The sequence below is a fragment of the Gymnogyps californianus genome, chromosome 1 (genome assembly GCF_018139145.2).
Source record: "Gymnogyps californianus isolate 813 chromosome 1, ASM1813914v2, whole genome shotgun sequence".
Taxonomy (NCBI): Eukaryota; Metazoa; Chordata; class Aves; order Accipitriformes; family Cathartidae; genus Gymnogyps; species Gymnogyps californianus.
In genome coordinates this window covers 187,029,800-187,055,162 of record NC_059471.1, presented here as the reverse complement: position 1 = coordinate 187,055,162, position 25,363 = coordinate 187,029,800, and positions in this window count along the sequence as shown.

The following is a 25,363-nucleotide window of genomic DNA, read 5'->3' as shown; positions in this document are numbered from 1 at the left end:
ACAGAGATCCTTCTTAATGAACTTTATGCCTGCAAGGCAGGGATAGATGCCAAAGTTTTTTCCTGCAAGAAAATTTGCAGTTTATTAAATCTCTTTGCTGTGAACAGCGCACATTTCACTGTGCATGTGTGTGTGAAAGAGAGAGAGAGATACAATCTTGAAACCACAAGATTTCTGTGAATATAAGATGGTTTCTCCCTTCTTCTATCAGTGGAAGACTGAAAACCCAATCAGTAATGGATCAGAGGACCTCCCTGACTTTCATGTTCTTTCTGTGTCTCTTCTTGTCTCTCTTTTCCTTCCTGACTGTCTTTACCAGACATAAGAGGTGCTGCTTGCTTTTGTAGGCCTACAGAGTGTCCTTTGGGCCAACAGATGCTATACATGTTTGATAATTCTCAGTGGATATCAGCCTGTCCTATTCCCGAAATGAGACCATTTCTGAGCCATTTTTTAATCCTGTTTGACCTTGGATATACACTTCCAAATATCATTGATTTCACATCATCAGACATGATCAAAAGCTTACCAAACCTTCCACCCTCTCACCCCTAATATTCTGTATCTGTTATACTCAAGAGATTCTTTCAGGCTGGTTCAACAGGACACAAGAGACCTCACCAACTTTGTAGGCAATACTGTGACTCAGGCATTGGGGCATTCATGGCGACCAGGAAATATCCGAGTAATGCCTTAAAAAAAAAAAAATGTACATGCTGTGTTAGGAAATTATTGTGAGAGAGGTACAGAGATAAATTTAGAGAACGCAAGAAAGGCCAAAGATGGTAATGAAGGAAGGAGCTATATTTTTCTGCACAAAGAATGGTTTTCTTTTTTTCAGAGGTATTAACTGAGGTTAAAATATAGAAACCATATAAGAAAACCAATTCTTTAAGTTTAACGGTTCTTGGAGGATAATTAAAAAATATGACTTCCAAACTTAAGTTGCATTGCTTAGTTTTACCCTCAGAAACCCAAGCAGACACTGTACAGAATCCCAGGATTAAAAGTGGATGTGTCCTAATGGGCTATTAGGTCATGTAGCTGTTATGTTAGTGTGAGTCCACTTCTGGGTGGCAGACTAAGTGAGAATTTGGTAATAATTTGAACTTTAAAATAAAAGTTAAAATACAATTGAATCCAGTATTTATTTGTTTTTAAAATACAGCTTTCAATAGTGTCATAATTTTTAAGGTAAATGATACTTTTTTTCAGGCTGTGACTTAAGAGACCTGTTCTTGATCTCTGTTCTCCTTCTTTATCCTACAAGTATACATATATTTCACTATTTTAAAAAATTATAGAGACTTCAGATACAAAGATCTGGGGAATATAGAGCTACACAGAGTGGAGCTTCCAAAATATTTTTCATTTCCATTGTTTCTCCTAAATAATTTACCCTCTTTACAAATCTTTTAATGTCTGCTGCTCATCTGCTGCTCTGTTTTTTTCTGTGCTTTTCTAGCTGCTGTGTTGCTAGGACATGCTCAAGTAAATGGAAGGGTTACAATGCACTTAATGGGAGAAGCTTCTCAGTGAAGTGGGAAAAGCAGTAGAAAATAAATTGTATGAAAATCCTGAAATAAAATATAAGAAATAATAGTTGAGCTGTTGAAGTAAATCTTTAGTATGAATTTGTATTCAAAAAGCTTATCTTTAATTAAAAATGAAATAATGCAGTTATTTCATATTTCAGAAGGTTAGCCCTTCGTGATAATGTATTCCAACACCCGTAACAGGCCTGAGTATCTAGTGTTTACAAATCTTGATCTTTCTGAATTGACAATTTTAGAAGTATTCACTAAAATATTCATAATAAAATGTGTCATGAGTGATTAACAGCCTGTATTCTAGCATAAACATGTTTTTTTGTAAAAGAGTTGTTTCCAAACAAAAAAAAAATAAATAGATTATTCATACCGTGCTAGGCATTACTGCAATTCAGTGTTACCTCAATTTACGTTTTCCTGATAGATAACAGAGTTTCCAGAACTGCATGAGATACATAGTTTACAGTATTGTGAAATGATGTCAGCACTTTTAGGATTTTTACTACAGTTATTTGGCATTTTCTTTAAAAAGAAATTACTCTGTTTTAATCTTTGTATATGCTGTCTTGCAAGAATTTTGAGTCCTTTTGCTTTATTATGGAAAATTACTTATTTTGAGAAGGTTCGAAACTGAGAATCTAAAATTGTTTCAGTTACTAAAAAATATTTTAGTAACTTAATGCTCCTCTCCGCTGTATTTCTTATGTTGTGTCATCATTTGAACCTTGCCAACTTGAAATATATGGTATGTAGCCAATTTGGAGGACCTGCCAAGAACGGAAGAACCGTGTAAGAGAGACTAAATAACTGTAGAAGTTTAAATTGTCTAAGAAACACGTTTCCAAATATGAAGCGTTTTCAAATATGAGTTGTAGTGCTTATGTAGCTAGATCCACTAATTATCTGAATAACTATCCCAGTTCTCAAAAGTGTCGCTCCAAGGGAACTTCAGATTGTGTTTGCTGCTACCTCCTGTATATGGCTGTATTTAGCTCAGTGAACTTCATCCAGTCAAAAATTGATTTTTATGGTTGGAGGCCTGTAGAGCAACTCTGCCTTTCTCACTGACTGTGGAAAGATGAATTAAGTTTTACAGGCTGTTCCCTCTAGAGTCTCTCAGGGCTGGTCTACAACTTGAAAGTTTTGTTGGCAATTTACTGGGCAATTAAATTCTCAGGGAGTACTTCAAAGGAAAATGGATGTTTGGCTGGCAGGAATGGATGTTTACCAGCCAGAGAAAAGAGAAAAATGTTGCAAGGAAGATTTAAACCCTGTAGGTATTTTTTAAATAACCTACCACCAACTGTCATATCTTCCTACTAGTTTAAGTTTGTTCAGACAAGTTTCTCCAGTCCTCTACAGGAAATAGTAGCTCTCAGGCCACACAGGTTTTGAAGGTAGTGAAGCTCCTTCATATCTAGAACAGCAGACTGCAGAAGGATAGCATGCTTCCACCCGTTAATGTCTTTCAAGCAGTTGTAAAATTCATGAGATAGAGCCGTATCTTGAATGGTGATATGGAATAACATACAGCAGCCATTCTTCCATGTTAGTCACATGCTTAAAGGACAGTATTAGATGCCTTGGACTGTTTGCAGCACCCTGGAGAATGAGACAACTTCAGCTCATGCAAAGTAAATGGATTAAGTTTCTTACAGTATATTTTAACATCTTTTTCACTGTACTTCTCCATGTCTCATTGATTCAGCTAGCACAGTATTTGCTGTTGAAAGAGTAAAGGCAGTATTTTGTTCTTTTGGGGCCTTTGGGATCTTTTCCAGACCAATGAGATGGGTGAGGAATGTAGAAAAGTATAAGCATTTTAGATGTAGCACTTGTGATCTTCGGTTAGTGAAATGTTCATGAATTCAATTAGTTGATATAAAACGCTGGAAAGACACAAAATATTCCTGCAGCCTGCAGACGTTAAATGTGGTTGTGGGATTTAATGGGAACCATAAAAGAGTTATTTTTCTACATTAACAATTGAATCTTGTTTCTTTCCTTACACAGTTCCCCCAAAACAGTATCTGGTGTGAAATACAATTGTGATTCTCAACGTTTTCACATGTATGCTGCTCTCAGTTTTTAACTTACTTTATAAGTAAGCTTTTTAAGATGAAACTTTTGAAAAATCAGTTTGCTCACTACAGAAGTGTGCTTTGTTTAGTCAGTTGAAAATTAACACAAGTTTAGAAGAGCTGATGGGGCATTTTGTTTGACTCATTTTTTGGCACCGATGCAGAGAAGTGATTAGTAACTCGTGCCTAAACTATAAGGAAACTGGATCCACACCTGTTCTGTTAAAAACCAAAGTAGTCCTTTCAATGTGTTTGATGCTTGTTCACTGGTATCCCAAAAGTAAGTTATGAAATGGATTTTGAGAGCTTGATTCTTCATACTGCTGTCACGAAAATCATGCGGGTAACCTGTATGAAGTTGCAGGAGTACTGGTAAGTAGGAAGTAAAACTGGGAAGGGTGTTTGGCCCATATATTCTATTGAAACAATCATATTAAAGGCTTACCACAAACAAATGTATTGTACTGACTGAAACAGTCATCACCATCCTTGTGTTTTCCCAGCATTACTGCAACATCTAGATAATGCATTTTGAAACTGAAATGAGATCCATTTATTAATTTAAAGCCATATCTTTGGAGGAGCATTTTGATATGAAGAGCTTTACTTTAGTACTTAAAAGGGGAAGAGCCACAAAAAAGCTTCCTTAAACCTCTGAATGTTTATTGTGCCGTATCAAACTGAATAAAGATATTTTTCATGGATGTAACTGTTTGTTTTACTTAAAGGTCCAAGGAGGATGCTTAGTTTTATTCTTCTCACAAACATGCTGTAACAAGGTCTACACTTTACCAAGCAGGACTGAGAACTCTTAAGGATCAGAAATAGCTTCCACAAAACAGCAACTAGTGTATCAGAGTATTGGGTTCCTATTAGAGGGCAGCCCTACACAAGAAGATACCTAGATTTTGGAAGATAGCATACTGCTATTACTTCTTTGCTCTATATGCTCCGTAGAAGCAGTTACTTATGTTTTCTTGACTGCACAGTGGCCCAGCTTCAGGAGTAATATAAACTGCTGTGAGTCTCGTGATTATGGCCTTTTGCTAGCTTAGACCTGAGCTGGAAAAAGCCTAGTGTACAGGTTTCCTCCTACTCCATAGTTGCATTACCACACTACTGTGCAAAGTGTTGCTGCATTCTTCTTCATACTCAAAGTCATGGTATGGTCTCATGACTGCACAACAGGTTTTCAGCTCTGATTTCTGGTTTCATGCTGATATAACAGTACTTCGAACTCTCGGGAAAGACAGAATTTAAAATTTTTCAGTAGTTTCTGTTGGCTGTGATAGGCGTTTCCTCACTGAGATTGCTAGTTATTGTGAATACTGTGCACAAACATCTGTCTCTTTTGTGTTCAATGTAGTAGGGAACATAGATGCCCAAACCAACAATGTGAATTCTTCTCTGGAGCTAGGTGCTTATGTCCTTATGGTGTTCAGTGCTGGGAAGCCTGTGTCTGTTGTTTCTGGTTTTGGTCCAAGGTGCTCAAGTAGGATCTTGTGGCTTGCGCATACAGCATTTGATATTCTCCGGTTGTTCATCATCGAGCTATTGAATATCCCCGAGTATGACCTAACCAGTCAAGAACAAGGTTTTCTTCCCTGGAACAATACAAATAAATACTACAAACACTGAGTTGCAGACTGTAACAGCAAATGTTCCTGCACCCATGATTCTTCTTGCAGCTGCAGCACAACATCTCCTCTTAAGTGGGGGCTATGCTGTAGGCTATAGATCTTGCCTTCAGGGCTGCAGAGAACCTACAAGAAGAAGAGATGTTGCACAGAGAAGTGAACATATGAGAGAAAGGTTACAGAGAACACAGGCTTAGGACACAGACTGGAAGGGCAATGTGTGATATATGCATTTGTACCTTGACAGGTGTCAGCACTTATCTCTCTTATGCATGCAGTTACCTTCCTTGTCTGTTTAGTACAATAACTGCCTGTGACATGTTGTGTCTGACAGTAGCTTCTCTGTGGAGCCTGTGAGATGTGGTTTGCACAGCACCTTTGCTCTCAGGTGCTCTGTTGCACCCTGCTCTCTTCTCACAGACCTCAGGAAAGCGGATTACTTGACCTGTACTCTTCTCCTGAATTTAAAGCACATTACTTCAGCGTAATCTCCATTTTGTTTCCAGGAGGCACCTGCTTTGTACCAGGGTGTGTAGCTCCTTTGGTACTTGTACTCAACCAGATAATAACCTTATTTGATTTGAGGAACATGTTTGGATGCAATCGTGTCTAATTGAACTTAGCAGCAGAATTCCTATTGACATTACTAAGTTAGGATATCATTCGTTATCATTGGGCATCTGTGATGAGATTGCATTCATAGTGGTATATGAAAACTGATGAAATTAGGTTCAGATTATTTAATTTAGTTTTCTAGTTGATTTTTGTCAAGCTCTTTTCATCTGTACTAGTCTACACAGGTAGGAAGATCCATACAAAGATATCTATGCTTTTTAAAACTTAATTAGTTTGAAAGAGAGCGGCCATGACAGGATATGAAAAGCTTTCTGTGACACAGTATGTGACATTTCATACAGCAATACACTTGGCCCTTATTTGGACATTATCACTAAACAGCAGTTACGAAGCCATTGCTTTTTATGATACCATAATTCTTCACCATTCATTCACAATAGGAAATGGCTGAAGGAGCACACCATCCTGTGTTGATATAATTTGCTTTCTAACATGGTGACTTCTCAACTTAGGATGTAGACAGATGGGTGTTCTTCAAACAACTGAGCCAGCAAAAGCTCTTCCAGCATATCAGCCTGCCTGCCTTTCTCCCTGCTGATGGGTATTGCCTTCCTATGAGAGCCAGCTAAATCACTCATTTGATATTTTACCTGTTTAAATCTTGTTAATTCATTTGTTAATTGAGCCAGCTGGAAGAGGACATTTGTCCATAACCTTAGAGAACCTGTCGTGTGCTAGTGATTAAATTAAATTGGGCACAGACCTATAGTGTTGGACTAGAAGCCAGTATAACTTGATGAGGAGTTAGGGATAGTGGCTCTGGTTTTGCCAGGTGGATTTTTGGAACCTAGTCTAGCATATATAAGCCTAAGGATAGAGAACTAAAAGTTTTGGCCCTAAACTTATTAGGCAGAGGTAGGAAGAATAACCTCAGTTTTGAACAGATCTGAGCTAAAATCTCACTGACCCTATAACGTGATCAGTAAAGTACTAGATTGGGCTGTGTGGGCACTATCATCAGAGGGGAAAAAATGCCTACAGTATCACTTTGCATTCAGTTGAGAACAGTATTAGAATAGTAAAATGTAGCGGGTGATTTCAGACTTCTAATTAAACACCAGGGATTGCATTCCCTCTGTTGCAAAAAGGTGATATCTAAAATTTGCGATATGAAAATTGTACAGTTATGCCTTTTTTGCAACCCTTGTAAGTCCTTTGTGAAATAGAAAAACTATTGCATTTGGAGTAGCATCTATGGAGCATCGACATTTTCAAGCTTTTATTAAATGATTAATCTATATAGGATTTGTGGAATCCAAAGCAGAAACATGGTTAAATAATGCATGCTGAAGAGTACGTAATCTCATATTTATTCCACAGATGCTTTTGGTTTTGTTTTGGGATTCATGAACTCTCATGGGTCTTCTAAAAATTAGTAGATGTGAGTACTGTAATAGCTCAGTAATGTCATCTGTCTGGCATCAGGAGCCCTCTTTTGCAGTAGCTAAGTGTCTTTTGATATGTGACGTGGTCCGGTAATGTTGTAAAGCTCTCTGGCTTCACTGAAGAGTAAATGACTGAGTATCAGCAGTTTGTAAAGCCTTTTAATGCTCTTGAAAGAACAGATAATGACAGTGTACAGTGCTAGAACAAAACAACAAAGACTGGATATACAAATGTTGATGGCCACTTAGTTTCTAAAATAATTACAGTTCATGTGGTTTTGGCTTTTACAACTTTGGAGTATAAATCCTTTTTGTTGAATTTCTATAAAGTGTTATTCAGGAAACACATTTCTGCAAGAAAACTGTCAAATGTTTAGCCACAGAAAGCAAAAACATTTCTTTGAAACCTGTCATCCAGTCATCTGTCCGTATATTCATTAGTTTTTGAAATGCCACCAAAGCAGCCATGAATTAAAAAGGAAAAAGTTGTTCTGAAAGAGGATATATCCTTCTCATGTTAAAATTTGTACTAGAGTTTTGTAAGTAAATTACTGACCTAATCTAGTGGCAAAATGACAGAAGAAATTAAATATTCTGCCTGGCAAAATACAATAAAAATTGAATCTGTGTCTTATTCACAAAATGCTTTTATCCCTGCCTTGTTTTGTAATTCGTTTAAAGCAGGTCATGACAGCCTGGAAAAAGGATGGACAGGCTCTCTGGGAACAGTAGAAAGTCCCTTTTGTGTCTACCTACTGCAGCACTCGATCTCAGTCAAGTGGCAAAAGGAAAGGCTCTACCTACTCTTACTACCAGAGGAGTGCATTCACCTCTGTTCAAAAAGTATACTTTCTTTCATCAAGAAAGATTAATGTGTTTTTCATTGCATTCTGTATTCAATAAGATCGTGTGTAAATTAATTATGAATTTGTGGGTAGAGCATCTTTAAAACTACAACTAGTTTAGTAGAAAACTTCTTGTGAAAGTTCTTGTGCCTATAAACATCCTTCTACGATTGTTAGTAACACAGTTGGTACTTCTTTTGTGTTTAAAGTACCTGACTACCTTTAGAGTACAAAATAAATGGTTATTTATTGCCATCAGATGAAGCTTCTTGATGCTGATAGACTTAGCTACTGCTGTTTGTTGTGACAAAGCTGAGCAGAGCTAAATGCCTTTCCACTCAAAAACATCTTTCCACTCAGAAAAGCCCAAACAAATAAAGGATTCCTAGAGATTTGAAAAAAGGATACTTTGCATGTGCGTGCTCACTCACACAGGTAAGAATGAAATCTGTGGAAGACAACAACATACTGAAAGGGAGGGAGAAGCTTGGACACAGCCTAAAAAGTGTCAGTGCATGGCCTGGGCAGAAGCGGAGGCAGTGAGCTGCTCGGTCAGGGTGCTGCCTGAAAAGGTTATGAAGCTTTAAGCACAAAACCAGCATCTGATTTATTTTTGAAAGAATGTCACGTTACTCTCATACATGAATGAAATGCATTTTTAAAATCTCCTTTTTGGAATAACCTACACACCGAGATGCCTCTTGGCCAGCATTCATAGCAAAAGCAGTATTTCTCTTATTTTACTGTATTGACAGTGCTTTGAGAATTTTTTTTCTTTTCCTAAAAGTATACCAACAGTTGAAATGAAATTAGTAGCCAGAACCTCTCACAAATCTTTATTCCCCTATGAGCTTTTCTTTAACGTGGCACACAGTTTAACTGATTATTTAGCAAAATAGATTTAAAATTCTGATATAGCTTGGTGTGTTTTGATGGAGAATCTTGGGTTAATTCTCCCTCTGTGTCACATTCCAGAGTATTATATTAACCTAACAAATGTTCTGTCAAGTACCTGTCTTTGTCTGCACCCCTCTTCTGTAAATACCTTAAATATGACTTTTCAGTTTCCTTTTTAATAGCTGCTTTGACTTTTAGATAACCTAATGATTTCTATATCATTTGCAAACTGGTGTGCAAACAGAAAAGCTCTGTTGTGCCAGACATGTATTTGAGATGCAAGTGAGCACAGGAACTGTACAGTCAGGGTGCTTTTTTAAAGGAGAGCACTCCTCAAAGCAACAGGTTCTGATTAAGTTGAGAAATTCAGTTCTAATTTGTCACAGGGCAGACTAAATATTGTTTTCATATGTGTATGTGTGTGTATGTGTATATATACACACGTATATATTGCTAATTATGTAACTCTATAATTTAAGTAATTATATAACTTAGGTATACAACTAATTTTCCTATCTTTAGAAATAAAAGCCTTCAAATATAGAATTTACACTATTTATAAAATACATCCTGGTAAATATATGTGAAGGATGGTACTATGTTAGAATTATTTTGCAGGAGGCTGCATACATTGATGTATGGTAGTTGCCTACGCTTTTTTGAACTATTTTATTCCTGGTAAACCAAATAAATCTTATTTGAATAAATTAGTGTAAAAGGTTGGTGGATATAAAACTCAGTCAGGAAAATCCAATAAAGGTTTGACATTCCTTTTTACATGACTTAGGGAGTTTGCAGAATATAGCGCTTCTCTTCAGAATTAAAAATTCACATATCTAACAGCCTACACTAGGAACAATGCTGCAACTCATTAGGAAGAAATACAAGGACATGTTTTGAATCATAAAGATAGTAAAAATGAAATGTCAGTGCCAGTTTTTTTAATGGAAATGTGCAGTGAAATTTATGAATGCATCTGTCATCTTGTGAAATGTGTCTGAGACATGGTGAAAGAAGAGGCAGTATGGGCTTTACAGGCTGCTGTGCTATTGCGGTACAAATGTGTCACAGGAAAGCATAAGAGGGCAGGAGGTGCATTTCTGTTCTCCTCTTCCCCATGTGCGTCAGGAGTAATTCCACTGAGGTTAGTGCAGCGGAAATGAGGTAAAAGAAGTAGAACTCGGTTCAAGTTAGTGTTCTTGTTAGCCAGATCGTTACATCTGGAATAAATTTTCTATGAGGTAGAAATTTTAGTGCAGGATTTCGAACGGTAGGAGGACTATAGGATTATTTGCTTATTGCATCCTGCAGTTGAATGTATTTAAACCTGAAAGTGTTACCATCTAGCAGGAAATAGGATATGTCCAAAGAGCTTCCCTTTATGAAGGAAATGGGGGAACAGTCCCAAAGCCTTTGAATGTTAAGGCCACATCTCCATTGGTGTTCATGAAAGAAGGCAAGAGGAATTCAAAGACGAGATGAGGTTTAAGATGAAGTAGATCAATTCTGAATTATTACTTACATGATCTGAAGCTATCAAAGCCTATTCTGGACCTAATTAAATGTCCAGTAGGTAGGGAGAAGTTGAGCATCCTTTCCCATTGTTAAGTTAATCTGTTGGTAGCTTGCTGCTTACAGTCTAACCCTGTGTCGTGTTCTATCCAACGTCTTGTCCTGAGCATGTGAAAAAAATGTTAAAGACTGTTTGTGTGTATTTTGAAGTTGCTGAACATGAGACAAGGATTCCAACAAGTTACCTCTAAATAAAATACATCTCTTGTTTTTCCATAACTATAAGCATTAAATGATTGAATGGTATAAGATTCTGTTAAAGTCAGCAAATGGCATGCTAAAGTGAAAAGTAGTTTAAAAAGAAAGTATGGCTGTGAATCACAGGGACATGAAGAAACTGGGTCTTTGCTGAAGGCCATGCAAAACAATGGTCATATTGAGCAACTGATAATCTGAATGAAAAAGCTAAGTATAAATGAGATTTGAAGACTGTGACAGCAACATGACAGAATTCCTTGGGAAATGCAGTAAGTCTGCAATTCTGAGAAGTTAATTCTTTCCCATAGCAAAGTAGGTGAAAAGAAAGCCTATTTGGGAGGCTGTCTTTGTATACCATATTCTAACCTTCATGGACTTTGTAGAGGTTTGAAAAATCATGATGGATGTTGTTGACTGAATCATTCATTGAGTCAAATAGAGTAAGTCAGAGATATTAGGATCTTTCTGTGATTTTTTTTCAATTATTTTTAAGAAAAACAACTGTGCATAAATACCTCTTTTCAGATGTTTGACTCTGCTCTGAAGTAATTTTCCTTGGCTTTGCAGAGTATTCCTCACCAGTGCTTCAGTAGGGAGGAGCAGAGTCAACTTAGAGTGAGGGGAATACTTCCCTATGGCATTCACCCAGCTCAGATCCATGAACACTTAGGCTGGGGGTACAGTTTCACATGATGCTTTACTTTGTTTAATTTCAGGCTGTCATCCAAAAGAGGTAGTTCCTTTTGGGAAATCTCTGTCATGTCAGAACCTAATCTTTTCTTGCATAGGTTTGTTTTCTCTTGGATCAATGAACTGATGTAGCTCTCTGGGGATACTAGAGTTCTTAAATGCAAGGAGAGAGGGCAGGAACTTGCAGTGAAGAACAGAAGAGCTCAGGACCTCTCCATATCTTCTTGATAGCTACTTGTCATTAGATCAGAGCAAGCCTAGTGTGAAAATCCACCCCTAAATAAAGTACCAACTTTTTCACTCAAGTGAAAGGCAACGTTGGAGAGAACTGTAAGGACCGCTCTTGCAAAAAAGGGAGTATGGCCAGTGAATGGATAGCCCTAATTCCACCGCCTTACCCCTGTCCTGGTGTCACCACGACAACCCCCCCTCAGCCAGGTTCTATTTTAATTTGTGGAAATTAGTTAGCTGCATAATTCCATGACTCTACCCAGCAAACCAAAGAAGAAAAGTGGTTGTTCTAGTGTCCATGAACCTCCTTTTTCATACCTGCAGTTGTTTAGGATAGATGGAAGATTAAGTACTGAAATGTATCTTCTAATAAAGTATTTCGACGATCAAGAGACTACAGTGATTGCTGGCAAAAAAGAGGAAACCACTTTTCTAATCTGGCCCTTAATGCTTTTATAGTAGCAAAAGCAATTGTACGGCTAACTTCATTTCTACTCAGCAGTCAAGTTAGTTCAGGTTTAATTGTATTTGTTTTCTCAACTCAGATTTCACTGGGTGCTTTTTTTGGTGCAGGTGCAGGTGCCTTGACCCAAATACATTAGAAGTGGTTCATTTTGTTTAAAACAATATTTTAACTATACTTCTGTCCTTTTTCAATCTTTGAGTCTTTCCTTCCTCTTTCTTTTTTCCCCATGACATTCAATATCTCTGCTAAACCAGTGCACTGACTTAGGTAAACTTTCTCTGATTAAACATGTGAGAAAGCATATGTGTGAAGTTCAGAGCATCTCAGTCATGCCAACTGTTGGCTTTATGTCTGGAAATTCTGGTTTTTGATATTAAACAAAAGGTGTATCACACTTTTCCCAGCATATACCGATGTGAATACATCTTACGATGTTAAAAATAGCCAAGATTGTCAGCCGTTGTGGAAAAAAGGAATGTGGTTTAATTAACCAGAAATTTTATTATCTTACTTGGCAACTACCCAGCAGCAAGCATTATATGTCAAAATGCATGTAATTTGTTGGACCCAGCCTAATGCTGGGAACCCACTATCAAGATTAAAGAAGAGTGAGAAAAGCTCTTACTTCATCTTTACCTCCTCCACAGTTTCATGGAGGATGCTTCCAGGCAACTCTTTTTTTACAGCAACGAGCTCCTGTTACAGAATGAATTATGAAGTTAAGAACGAGACATGGGTGTGAATGCAGAGATCCCTATGATGCACTGTGAAAAACTGTAACATTTTAAAATAAATAATAAGGGGTGCAAACAGGTTGGCTGCCTTTGTGTTCCACTCGGTTCAAATGTAAGAAAAACAAAACACCTTAAGATGTGAATCTTAAAGAAGACACAGACTTTTTCCCTTTTCTGCTATTCAGGGTTATAAGAAAAGTATTCCTATGCCCTGCTGACAAGCCTTAAATATGTTGATGCCTGTTTTCTGCTTTTCCTTCTGGAAGAGAACGCTTGCAAGGGTTTCCTTGGTCATTGTTGTCTGGTGACTGCTGGACAGGCAACCAACATGACACAACCCCTTTCATGAACTTGATCCAATTCCATCTAAAATATAGCGCAAAAAGCTTGCTCCAGGATCTCAAATGACAAAAAACCAAAAACAAACCCACAAAAACTAAAAATAAAAAAACAACAAAAAAACTCATCCTTGAGACTTTTACTATCTGTCTTGATATGAAAAATATTGTTAGAAAATGGTGAACTACTTACCAGAACTTTGCAGTGAAACAGCTTGAGTCAAGTTCCTGCTAAGGAAGGAAGGAATCAGGGCTGGGAGAGGGCTCCCCTAATTTTGCTGCCTGGTATTATCAGCCAATCTCAGCTATTGTAACTGCCCTCTGTGAGAGGGTATTATTAATTTAGTATGTTATTGTTCTGACAGTAGGAAAAGCCGTATGTCAAAGCCTCTACTTCAGTATGAGGTAGATTGTTCTTATTCAAAGTCTGGTTGAGTTTTTTTTCCTTGATGGACTTTATTTCCCATCACCGTCCTTACCTTCATAGATAGCTACTCTCTCAGCAGTATGGAGAACAGCTCTTCCACCAGTCTGGTGGTGCCTGGCTAGCTTACAGCTTTTAGGAACGAAGAAAAGGCAGCATCTGTCTGCGAGAAGGAAGGATGCTTAGGAGAGATAAGGGTGGGAGAGGGAGAGCTGTAGTACATTCACAACTGGTTGTCTAAGGTCCTACCTTGATTTCTTGCCTCTTTTTGTAAGGAGGCGCTCTAATTTTGTAGTGTGCGCACACAATGGCAACCCCATAAACATCATGAAACTACATGCTGGGTAGAGTTGCCTTTTCCTTTTGCTCCGTCCACATGCCCAGTGAAGCGTTTCCTAGGAGCCCTACTTTAGGCTTCAACTTCTTCCCGTAGACCATATGGAAAATTTGGTAAGATGTCCCTATTTCCACAAGTCTTGCTTTCCAGAAGTACTGCTTTGAGAGACTTTATTCTTCTGAGCAAATCTGTATTGGCAGTTGAAGCTGTGGAACCCTAGGGAATAATGCCTGAAGGGAAGTTAAAGGTGAGACTAAAAACCAGGCTGGTTTCAGAGTTCTAAGAACAGGAGATCAAAAATTAATTTCTTCCCAATGGTGCAGTAGCTTCTACCTGTCCTTACAGACCCAATTAAAATAACATTTGATTAAAATGAATGCAACAAAGCACAGTTTTAAGTGGTACTAAGTCTCTGGATAAATTGAAAAACCAGCAAGATTTAATTTTATATTAAAGATTAAAGAGTACTTTCTGGTCTTAGTTATATTGTGGTTTCTCTGGTGTATAAGCAGTAAAGCAATTTAATGTAAAATTAAAAATCCTTGGACCAACAGCATCTCTCTCAGTTCAAATTAGCATGGCTGAGAAAATAATTTTAGCCTTTAATGTTGATTTATAACAATTTTGCATTCTTTACATGTTGAAATCTGGAACAGTATTATGCTAATACGGCTGTATCACCTGCAGGTGTTGCTTGAGAGTCGAGTGAGCAGTCCTTTGTATTTTCTTTGAAGGATCAATATTTCAAGATGTGTAAAGGAGAGGGGTCTGACTGACAAGCTGCCTTGATACACTGTTATTCTAACTATGACTGGATTGACTGAAAATTGCCTCAAAGAGTAAGATAATTTATAAAAACTATAAAGCATAGCCAAGTGTTTGAAGTAATCAAAGCTAATTAGGAATATTATTTATTTTCACTTTTAAAATGTCTTGCCTTCATTTTTATAGTTTATTGAAGTTTTTCCTTCTGAAATTTTTGTATTTTGTACTGCATTTGCATGAAAAATACGCATGATATGTTACAAGTATGCAAAAATTAGAACTGGCAAAATTTACTGAAATAATTTCTAATAACTGTGCTGCGAGAAATTACTGTTGAGTGTACCCATATTATTGGAGAGAAATTTGGTTTTCATTTTTTCTGCATGTCTAGAAATGTAGCAAATAAACTGGCTTAAGATAAAAATAATGGTAGTTTTGGAAATAAAATGGATGCATAACTATAAAACAATGTCTTTTCATGAGAATAATAATTCAGTTGTGGGGTGAAATCATGCTGCCTTGTTTCTGTGCCTAGATGTATTGTCATAAAAAGCTGATGTTTCTTTGGATGCCTCATTGTGTGATACAAATATTATATATGTATATATGTTAATAAGCTATTTTTATTTTTGAATGATTAAATGTAGTCATTCTCTAGTGTGGATAAAATAATACGCTTATCAGTCTGCTAGTACCAACATACAATCTGGATTACAAGTTATGTAGTAAAGTGCTTTTGCAGTACTGTCAGCAGAATTTCAGAAGGTTTTTTTGTAGTTATTTTGGGGGTTTGTAATATGTTTTCCTCTTGCAGTGCTATTTTTTCCTTTACCTTGAAGAATCTTTCTTTAATTCAATATTTATTATTAATTTTGTGGGAGGATATCATATGTGCTTAGAATAGTATTCATATAATGAGAAAACAGACTATTTGAAAGAGTACATTGAATGGAAAAAAGTTTTTCCTCATCCATTGATGCAACTGTGCAGAACTGCACTGAGCTTAATTTAAACAGCAAAAAAAATTATTATTCTTGCAATGTGTGCATTTGAGATCTTGATTTAAAGGATAAATTAGTTGTAACAAGCCAAGGAAAACAGTAGTAAACATGGTAGTATGAAAGAAATTTCTTTTATCTCCTCGGTGGTAATGTGAATGTGAAATTCAAATGAATCTGTGGACAATGTAAATTTTTACATCAAAGTGTAATGTTTACTTACATAATAGATATGAAGTTTTGGGTAAGATTTTTTGTTTTATTAATGAATAGCATACACATGCAAAAAAATGCGGGGAAAGCTATTTCCCAGTTAGGGAACAAACTGGCTTAACTTCTTGATGAATAAATGATCTTTTTTTACCCTAAAGGTTTGAATTAATGATTTGTATAAAAAAGCTCACTCAGGCTGTAGTTATTGGCTTTGTCCTATTTGCTGCTTGCTTAAATTGCACCTAAAATTGTGTTATTTTAGTGGTGTTAAGTGCCTTCTCTGGTTCCTTTAAACAGAAAATTGAAAATATTCTTGACATATAAAATATATTTCAAAAGAAGGGGCAGCAGCATGGGAATGTAGGTTAGCACATCTCATTTAGAAGGTTTCAGTTTGATAATGGTGTTCTAAAACTCTATTAGCAGTGCGAGATTTATTGTGAGAATTAAGCTGTAGGGTTTTATTTTTGATAAATTAAAATAAAAAATACATTCAATTAAAAAGGCATATTAATCCTTTAACATCATAATAGCAGATAAATTTTCCATATTTACATAAATGTGAAACGCATAAAAATAAGCCCTTCGTTTATATTTTTGAATTACCTTTTTTTTTGGCCTTTGGTAATGCAGATACAAGGAAACGGCTGGGGAACAGAGCTTTAACAGAATCAGCTGCAAGAAAGATTATAGAACAAATCTTAAGAGTTTTAATCAAGCCAAGTTCAGATGAAGCCAGTGGCAGATTTGGTTGAATAACGTGAGCAAAATGAGGGATTAATCCTAAAAATATGAATGTTAGTACATTGTATCTGTTCTTTGAAGTTATCCCACTAAAATAACAACAACAACATTGGGTCTATCCATTTGTGTATTTGGACAGATGAGGTTTAACAGTCAATGGCAGTAAAACTGGCTAAAATCACATAGTTTGTTTAAAAGAAGAAGGAAAATATAGTAATAAATGGAGTGAATGTGGTAGTTGTGGATAACAGTAGACTCCAGCGAGGAGTAATAACAGGTGGAATGCTGGTTCATCCAAAAAGTCATCTTTGCTTCTGATGGTTTCATCCAAGGCGCTTTTCCTGCTCTGGACTAAAACCATTCACTTTTATGTCCGGCTGGCAATAGAATTGACTAAAGTAAAGGCTGCATGAGGAGGAGGATACCCATGATTTGTACTTCAGAGTGAGAGGTCAGGGTGGTGAGAGAGTCACAGCGGTCTGTGCTGAAATCTCTCTGTATACTTCAGATTTTCTGGAGTTTGCCTTACGATGCATCTGCAGTGGATCCACAATGTGTCTGAAGCCTTCAGGCCTTAGTGCTTTTAAATATTCCCTAATTACTGCAACATTGTTTTTTCACCTTTCCCTTGTTTCTTCCTGTGAAATATCTGTAATGCTCCTGTAGCCCTTGTTCAAAGGTGAAATCTATGCTGAAATAATCCATCACTGTGAATTCACTGTAGAAGGGGGCAGAGCTGTAGCAAATATTCATGTGCAAACCACTGGGCTGTTACAGGGTCTGTTTTTTCCCCATCAGCTTCCAGATTGTGGTTTTCAACACTGCTGGAAAATTACTTTTCTGTTTTCATGTTAATATCATGTTGAATACTTTCAATTTCTCTATATCTGACTTTATGTATATAAAATTTTGACATGTAATTCCAACCTTAATGCCTTTGAATATGCACACACTTTCTTTCCTTCTTGCCTTTCCTCTCCATCTAACAAAACCCAAAAGATACTGTTTATCTGCTGTCTTCTCAATCCCATCGCCGTGTTTTTCTTCAACAGGTGCCTGCCCCACTCCTTCAGGCTCTTCTCCCCTCAGCTCCCAAGCTGAGGCAAGCGCCTGCCCCGTCCTCTCTCTGGGTCAATCTGCCACCTAATGGAGGACTGACATTATTGTTAGTATTTGTAGGCAGAAGACAGTGCATCCACGCTGCTCTGTGCCTGCTCATGGATGGTGGGAGAAACCCTGGCAGTATTTACCCATGTCGTGGTGGTGAGCGCCCCGTGTGAGCTCTTGAGGGCAGACACCAAGTCTCCTTTGCTGTCTCAAGTGCCGACCGAATAAGTCAGCTCTTAATGATGGAGACAGGCAGTGAGGTTGTGTCATTCACAGCGCGGTGTTGTACAGATGCAGTGCACGTCCTGTCAGGCCTCGCCCTGTTGTATACTCCCACTTAAAGCTTCCACAGTGTCCCCAAGAGCCTATATATTCAGGGAGCTGGAAGCTCCACAAGTTAATATTAAAAAAAAAAAAAAGAAGAAAAAAAGAAAAAAAAAAAAAGGAAAAGCAAAGGCAGCAGGAAAAAAAGGAAACTTGAATGCCGCCTTCCCTGCTTTACTTTATCTGTAGCATTGAGGTGGCCAGCTGCAGCATGCAGGTTTTATGAAGGTGAGGAAGCTAGTTAGCACTTTACATGTTGCTATGAATTATTTGAGAGTGAGGGGGAACTAGAGATGCTCATATAGAGAAGTGATAAAGTCAGAAAATCTTAAAATTGGCAAGTTCTTTCTGACTGTTGTTAAGGCACTAGTCATCCCTGCACGTATGATCCTCAGTAGCATACCTGAGCATGGTGACCTGATTATGAAATGTAGCACAACACTGGTGATACCTGCAAACAAATTTTAAGGAGTTGGTTCGTTTGCTTAAGTCTCACATCATTCTGTTGGGAACAGCGGCAGCATGAATTAAGTGTTGTTTAAAGCGGGGACAGACCTGATTTGCACAGCTGTAATCATCGTGAACATTATCAGCACTTTTAGAGAGAAAGGCAGGGATATTTCTAAAGCGTAGAAGTGTTTGTATCTGAGCTCTTGGTTAATTTCATTTTTTAATGGTGGGCAGAGATTGCAAGCTAACAGATGTAACTCCTTTAACAGAATTAATTAAAATTTAACCAGCAAACATGCTAACTTTTGCCTGTTAAATAGATGTTACACGTAAGTGGCCAGTCCCCAACCCCCATCTCCAAAAAATCTACCCAAGGCAGCTAGCTGGAGTTTGTACAGTTTGTTCCCTCAGCACTGTTTACCCTCCTTTGTTCATGTACTTGTTAGGGTTTTATATCTGACAGAATGCCTTAGTCCTCGGTTTCTGGCACTGTCCCTATTCTGAGTGACCTCCTCCCTAGCGTAACTATTCTGGCATTCCATGCTAATATTAGTGGTTTCTGCTCTACTTCCCAAAGGGAGGAGTTTCCCTGTCTTTGAATCAGATTCTGCTCTTTTGCACAGTATGCTTTTCACAAGAATTTCTCCAGGATTGCAGGAATACTTCTGGACAGATAGTGCTTTTGGGGTTAGCTGTAGGGATGCAAAGAAGGTAATTAACCAGAGTAATACAGAATGTATTACCTTCTCCTAAGCGAGCTCTCTGAAGCCCCTGCTCTGAATTCTGGTGGGTTAAAAAAAATAAAAATAAGAAAAAAGAAAAAAATCCCTTTCATCATACCTCCTGGGTAAAGAAGTTAACATTTCAGGGAGCATTTCAGCTGAGCATCCCATTTGCATATTTACAAGGAACTAACTGTAGTCGTTGAATTGGGAGTCTTCACTCAGGATGATGGTGCATTTTCCTTCTGCCCACTCTGCAGTTTTCCTTCTGGTTCTGTTTGCACAGTACGGTATAGCTGTCATAGCAGTCTGATGATTCATAGATATTTTTCTCATAAGCACTGTTTTGCTCTATTGCAAAACCTTTCAGAGGGAAAGAGAAGGGCTACTTGAAAACCTTTGTCTTGTTGAAGTTCAGTATGAATTAGATCTTCTGAAAGTGGACTTAATGAGCATCTAGATCATTTGCATGCTTCTGAAAATGTCAAAGCATAGCCTGAAGAACTATCCTAACGATACCGTCATGTGGGTACCTGTTTTTAACATCCAGGTGCTGTAAAAATGTCTTTTCTTAATTTGTTTTCTCTCGCTCACTCTGAATGATTTCTAACTTACTGAGAAATTCAATAATCAAGCTGAATTCTTTACTCTCCTCGATCACCATATTTAGTGATTCCCTTCAAGCCAAACTACATCTCTCTCAACCTATGCAAGTTGTTTTTACTCCCTCCTGTGTAAACCCATAGTCTTCAGCAGATTTGCAAAGTTGCACTCAATTCAAGCACTTCAACCAAGTCTTTGAAAGACAGCAAAGTACGCATACATGCATAAGAGATGAAACATATTTGTTCAGGCTGTAATGACTCTAAAGAAATAAATGGCACTAAACCATTATTTTTATGCTCCATTCCATCTTCTGTTTTAAGTGAGGAGGTAAAAAAGGTGAAAAAGACTGAATGCAGTCAAGAATTTAGGACACCAGAAAGCACCCAAGCAAGATTGAGACGTCTAAGTTTAAATTTGCAACCCAAAAATGCTGTTGAGCTGCTGATTTGACTCTGGAGGCATCTAAACTTGCCAGGCTTACTAGGCTTACCTCCCTGTTTGAGGGCTATCCACAGCTTTGCTCTGCCACGTATGTAATCGCCCCAGCCAAAGCGGTTTATAATTTAATCTGAGCAGGATCTAGAAAGTAAGTGCTCTTCTGTTTAAATCCTCAGAAGGGCCAAATCCAGTATAGGTCCTCAGGGAATATGTAAGACAACTGTAAAAGGACCGATCAGCCCTGCTCCAGTCTTTTAAAAATCAACTCTTAAGTGGCTGCTCTCAAGAGAAGATTCAAGTCTGTGGATCATGACTGAGTTTACAGGCTTACCTGCAGCCCTTAATTAGACATTTGAACTCCGTGCTTAGTTGGTTTTTTTTTTTACCCTGCATTTTTGGGCGCTCCTAGCATGTGGCACTTGTACTTACAGAGCAGACAGTTGAAATAAGACTTTGCTGAGTGGAATTTTTAAGGACCTGTATCCCTGCTTTTTTAGCTGTATCCCAGTGCTCATAGTGATTTACCAATGAGGTGCAGTTAGCAGCTATAAAATTTTTTAGTGTTCAGGGAAGAATAACACTAAAGACTAACAAAAGAAAAAGGGAAAAATATTTGGAGAGAAGAAAGTTTTTTCAAAAAAACAGAAACAAGTCAACAAGACAAGATCCAGATTGCCTATGCCTTATCAACGTGGAAAGATCAAAGCTGACCTGCAACCCAGGGTTTTCCTCCTCAATGTCTCCCATTCAATGGGCAAGTGGCTGCTGGAGGGAGGATGTCTTACAGAACTACCCGAACAGACATACCTTCATTTATAGCCCCACCTGCCCTAGTAAAACACTGATGAAGGACTGATCTGGTGTTGACCGTGCTTAGGTAGACCCTGAGCATTCATGCCCTTGGAGGACCCTGCTCAGTCCTGGCTGGGCCAGAGGAGTCAACCTCATGCAAGGCTGCATCAGCTGGGTGGGTGTCAGATGACCTGGTACAAGTGCCGTTCAGTAGCGATGAAAAATGGGTGGATACTGAAGCTGGTTTACGTTGCTAGTTGAGTAGTTGATACTGAAGTTACACTAGAAGCGGTTAGATCTCGTTGTGCTGGGGCTGTGCAGATGCGCAGTCAGTACTGATACTTGTGTGAAAGAGCTTCTGTTCTCATGACAGATGTGTTGGCCATTGCCATGGAGGAGACAAGCAGACAAATATTTGGTTTATTTTTATAGGACCAAGTCTTAAGAACAGAAACAGGATTAGCACTGTTTTGTGAGCTACTTCACAATCATTTTTTTCTCTTGCTGTTGATTTATTATTGCAAGTAACATGATGAATTGGAAGAAAAAGTGTGATGCATCGTGTTAGGATGGAGAGCTTTTTTAGTCATGGTAACCATTAATAGATAGTGAATAACATGTGTTGAAGATACATATGTTTAGTCAGCAGGTCTAGGTGCAATGGGTCTACCTGTGAGTTCTAGAGGAGCCGGTGGGAGAGATTTCTGGTTCACAGGTTTTCATTTTTAGTACATTCCTTAAGGCTGGAAGAAAGCTGGTGTTCTGCCCAGATTCACAGTAGACAAGCAGATTGAGCAGGGTAAATATAGCTGATATAAATCACAGTGAACATATGGAAAAAGCTGATTGGGGATTCAGCTGATAGGGAATTAAAGGCCATGAGTAAAATTAATTCTACTCAACATAGTTTTATGGAAAGTAGGGCTTGTAAAAAAAAATGATTGACAAAAACTTGATTTTAATCTTTTAATATTTGATAAAATTACAAGTTTGATAAAATGATGCTGTCAATGTAATAGACTTTGAAAAGCATTTGACTTATTGCCATGTGAAACTGATTAATAAAAATATAAATTGAACTATATAATGAAACAGACCAGACTTTAATGAATAACAAACCAGCTAGCAGGTCTTAATATAGGATTATCAATAAAGGAGTTTCAAGGACTAAGTGGTTTTCCCATAGTGGAAAATAGAGGATGAGAGTGGAGAGACTGGAAATTGTGTCTGGGTGGTGGGAAGGAAGGAGACCAGTGTGAATGCTGAAGTACGGTCTTGGAGCCAAAAGAGTAATGCCATGTGTAGGGGGAGTCCAGGAGCGTGACCAGGCTGATGATTTTTCACTGTATATAGAACTGCTAAGAATGTTTAGAGCGTGGCGCACAGCTTTGCTGTCTGCCTTTGTCAAAAAAGCTTAAAAATGGCTGAAGTACATATAACCATCTAACACTAATAAGTACCTGCAGCATCTGAATTAGTGCTGAGGAGTTCTTTGTTAAGTTCAGGAGTTCTGTCTGCATAGTTTATTCTTGATCCAGTCTTCTTTACATGGATGTCCCCATAGCACATATGATGTAGCCAAAAACAAAGCAATGGGCTTCAGCTTCATAAACAGGAGGTCAGAGAAGGCAATTTAGTATTCCCTGATCACTTTAAATGATGTGTCTATAGTAGACTGTGACAAATTAATAATTTGGAGGAAAGCAGTGTGGTGTTTTCCAGAGTTCTAGAGGATTAGAAATAGTTCTAATTTGGTGTATTTTGGAAAGTTTTAAAAATAATTTCTTTTTGTGTACACCTGTATTCAGCCATCCCAGAGCTATGTGTCCTGTGGTAAGTAGATTAAGACCACCTACCTGTAACCAGACCATACCTTGCACAATTTACATCTAATAGGTAAGAGATGGATGGGGAAAGCAAACCAGTGGAGGTTGAATTGACTACATGATTATTCAAGAGCAGAATTTTGAATAGGACTCAGGTCTGTTGACACGTACATGGGTGTTTAGTCTATTAAGTCATGCTACCTCCATAAAAATAGCTAGAATAAAGGCAATATCTAAGTAGCATTATTGTTTCTATTAGTATAGTGTCCATGCCACTTAGGTAGTATAACACTAAGTGCATTGTTACCTGTTTCTATTTGAAAGATTTTAAATGAAATAATTGTTTCCAATCGGAGTTTTTAATGTTACCTATTACTGTAAATGCTAGATAAGCTAAAAAAGAAGTGTGAAATTTGAAACCAGTTGTTCAAAAATATTTTAAATCATCTTATTGATACTTGCGTAGTTAGCATAGTTGTATAAAATACATAAGCCCTATAAAGATCTGTCATTAAGTGATAAGGGTATTGCAGTTGTCCTCAAAAGCAAGCACTTTGTGCTTTTTATCTGTTAAAAATATAAAATAAAATATGTGTATTATCAACACTCTTTTTTATGTACACGACATTAAATCCATTTACCTCATTTGAAATTGCTTTTCATGTTTCTATGGAGCTTTATATAAGGCTGCTTTGAAACAGATTTCCTTGAAAACTGTTTATTTTTCCTATATTCTAATTACATCTGTCTTTCGCTGTGAGAAAAAATACAGGTATTAGACAAATGAAGCAGAGGAAGTTTTTTGCTCAGTAGTAATTTTCCTCTCATTTGCAGTGTCTGACTTGTTCTCCATTAATTTAATCATGACTATACAGAAGAGAATGCTTTTTTTTCCTAATGTGCATGAAATATTCCAGTTGTTCTTTCTTGCAGTTTTATAACCCTTTCTCTTTTCTAACATTGACCTTGATTTCAGTTCACATTCATAGAGATCTTTTTGTCTTAAAATAATGTAATTGAGTAGAAATGCATAATCAGTTGATGCATCAAAACTCTGTGGAACAATATTACGTTTAGAAAATACTTTCTTTAACTTGGCACTAGGCTGAATTTCAGTAAATACACTCCCTTACACCTCTTACATCCTATTAAAGAAATATTGCAGCTGCACTTACAAGGAAATCAAAGATGCCGTGTGCTTATGTTGAAGATAGCTAAAGGAAAAGCGTATTCCCTCTGTCAACTGGAGCCTTAATTGATTAAACTTTGAAATGTCCATTGAGAGTGTGTCTGTCTGTATTAATATCCCATTAGGAATCAGTAATACTCAGTACTAGTATAGTATAGTAAAATATACCATACTGTGTGCATTCCAAAATCATGTATGCTGTTCAATTTTTAACACTATCACTGGCAGATTTTGACCTGAGCCAACCATAATTCTCCCAGATGATGCCTGGACATGATTCAGGGAGCAGCACAGTGCATAGGTAGTATGGAGACTTCCTTCAGAGGGACAGGATGTAAGCCATGATGTGTCAGTTTCTTCTCCCAAGTAGCAAGTGATAGGACGAGAGGAAGTGGCCTCAAGTTGCTCCAGGGAGGTTTAGATTGGATGTTAGGAAAAATGTCTTCACTGAAAGGGTTGTCAAGCATTGGAACAGGCTGCCCAGGGAAGTAGTTGAGTCACCATCCCTGGAGGTATTTAAAAGACATGTAGACGTGGCGCTTAGGGACACGGTTTAGTGGTGGACTTGGCAGTGTTAGGTTTACGGTTGGACTCGATGATCTTAAGGGTCTTTTCCAACCTAAATGATTCTATGATTCTATGATTCATTTGCTCTTAAGCTCTTAAAATCAAGGAGGAGGTCCCTGTCCCATTTGATTTATAGTATGAAAAGGAATCTTGGATTCTGCCTCCCAAATGATTCCTTCCATATGCATGCTGTTTTTCCTAGCTCTTTCAGTGTTTTCAAAGTATCTGTTTTTGTTGTTTATGGCCAAAAGTGTCCAGACATGTGAGTCACAGTGAAGAGATCACTGGCACCGAACTGTGTTGTGCTCCTGCCAGGTATTCTACCTCGGGCTTACTGGTGCTTTCATTCTTCCAGTCATGTCTTTCTGTAGCTCGTCTGTAAAAAGTAGTAATATATTTTTTTAAAAAAAAGTGGGGAAAAAAAGTGCATGTCTCTCACTTGATTCTTGTTCTTTTGTCATACATAAAAGACCTCCCTTTGAAATCTGATATTATACTTTGTGATAAAATATTATTATACTTTGCTTATGCATTCATATTTACCTTGACTCCTGTTTGCTACGCCATAGCTTCAACCTTTAGTCCATGTTTTTACTCACAA